This window comes from Apis cerana, linkage group LG15 (assembly GCF_029169275.1).
Source record: "Apis cerana isolate GH-2021 linkage group LG15, AcerK_1.0, whole genome shotgun sequence".
NCBI classification, from domain to species: Eukaryota; Metazoa; Arthropoda; class Insecta; order Hymenoptera; family Apidae; genus Apis; species Apis cerana.
The window spans coordinates 6,434,391-6,436,499 of record NC_083866.1 but is presented as its reverse complement, the minus strand read 5'-3'; positions in this window follow the sequence as shown (position 1 = coordinate 6,436,499).

Below are 2,109 nucleotides of genomic sequence, written 5' to 3'. Positions count from 1 at the left end.
ACGTCGATCGATCCGAGCTGGCCTTCGAACCTTGGGCTTAAGGGAAGTCGCAACCCTTTCTAGCTAGAGGGTATACACGCGTTGGAATAGTCGTTTTGACATAATTGCAAAAACTGGACTGACCTGTTTCGATACCTCTATGCTCGCTGGAGGACATCTTCTGCGCCTCTTATCTTTAGAGCATCGCATGCAACTCCGCGGAGCGTAATGATAAAATTGTCGCGACGCGGGACGAGGGGCGAGGAGGGAGAGAAAGAGAAGAAGAGATTAAGATCGAATCGAATCGAACGTTGCGCTCCGCCGAAGGACGACGTTAGGGTTGTACAGTTTCGAAATTCTCATCACCTCTTCCTCGCTCGTATTCCTTCTCAGTACGACTTATCTTCCCTGCGCTTTAAATTTAAAAGAGGAATCGATTAGGAAGAATAGGATCGTTTTATGGCAAGTTTGAAAATATGCGTAGCTCCTTCCTTCCATTCCCTCGAGATTCGCGATTGGAATTGGTTTCGTCTCCTTTTTTGCTTTTACGCAATCGCAGTTCTTTTCCTCCTCGATCTCGATGGATGAACGAGCGAAGCGATTGGATCGCTCAATTTCGAACGGTCTATCGAACAAAGAGAGTAAAAACTTGCAACTTGTTTCTCTCAGCTTCTTCGCTTACTTCTCTCTCTCTCTCTCTCTCCTCTTGCGGTTTCCCCCGAGACGGAGAGAGGATCGCGCTCTGCCTTTCAAACGCGTGATACGCGTGACGCGCTTCTGGCACGCGTCGAAACCTGCACTTAACTAACTACTCGTGCCCCTAATATTACGCGGCCGCCAACGTGGATATTTATCCTTCACGCGGATAAGGATAACGATTGCCGAAACACGCGATCCCCCTTATCCACACAGAGAGAATACGTATAATTTTCGCGATGAATCCGTGGACGATGGGCCCGAAATTTTTGGACCGATCCGTTCCGTCGTCAGCTGATCGACGAGAGCTGGATTTCTACAACAAACAGTCGCGAACGAGCTATGAGGTTCTCTCACGCGGAAGGGTGATTCGGTATCATCGAAAGCGAGAAAGGATCCACTTATCGGATCGGAGGAGAGGAGAATCGAAGGGGAGGCGAGGTGGCGCGGGGGCAGCGTGTTTACGGTAAAAGTCATCCAACCCGGGAGAGTATCGACCTCAACCTTCCAGCGCTCTCCTCGCGCGGTCGGGCGCCCCTCCTCTCCCCGGGCGCTCCAATTTCAAGGTCGGGACACGCGGTGGTGTCGAAAATTTCCGGAGGACTTCCGGCGAAGTTCCGAAATCGTCCGCCGGGGTCGGGTCCAGAAGTGTTTCAAAGGAAGAGAGACGGGTCGAAAGTGCCGCAGTCGAGTCCAGGATGATCGCGAATAGGAGGAAGAAGAAGAAGGGAGAGAGAGAGAGGAAAGAAAGAAGGGAAGAAGGGGAAGAAGGAGGAAAGAGGGACGCGGTCTCTCCGCGGCGTGGGGGTGCGCCCACGCCAGTGACGTCACCCGGCGAACGTTGGCAGCGGCGATTGAACGCGTTGGTGTTGAAGCGGGCGCGAGGGCGAGAAAGAGGGAAGAGCGCGGAAGGAAGAAGGAGGAGAGGCGCGTGGAGGAAGGGAACGGTCGCGCGAGAGGAGCAGCAGGAGGACGAAAGAGGTGGCGAGGACGTGCGAGGGACAGAGAGCGGGTGGAGGAGGAGGAAAAGGAAGGAAGAAGCACGCGAGGATCGCGACGGACGAGCGAAGGAGAGAGGGAGAGAGACGGCGCGCTCGGCGTGGTGTCGCGATGGAGGGCCTGGGCGGCGGGGCGGGGGGAGCAAGGGTGGGGGAAAGGAATGAATGGAAATCGCGGAGAGACACGCGGGAGAGACGGATGATTCTAAAGAAGCGGAGGAGACGAGGACGGTGCTTTGGTTGCCGTGCGCGTTTAAGGAGGAAAGAGGGAGAAAGAAAAGGGAGTGAGCGAGAGAGGGAGAGAGCGAGGAGCGAAGGCGGCGGCGGCGGGCGAGGATGATCAGGGCGTCTCGAGGAAAGAGACTGGGCGAAGGGAGGGGAGGCTGGCGTATAGGTGAGCAGCGTGAAGAGTATCGGGAGTATGCACGGGGTGATG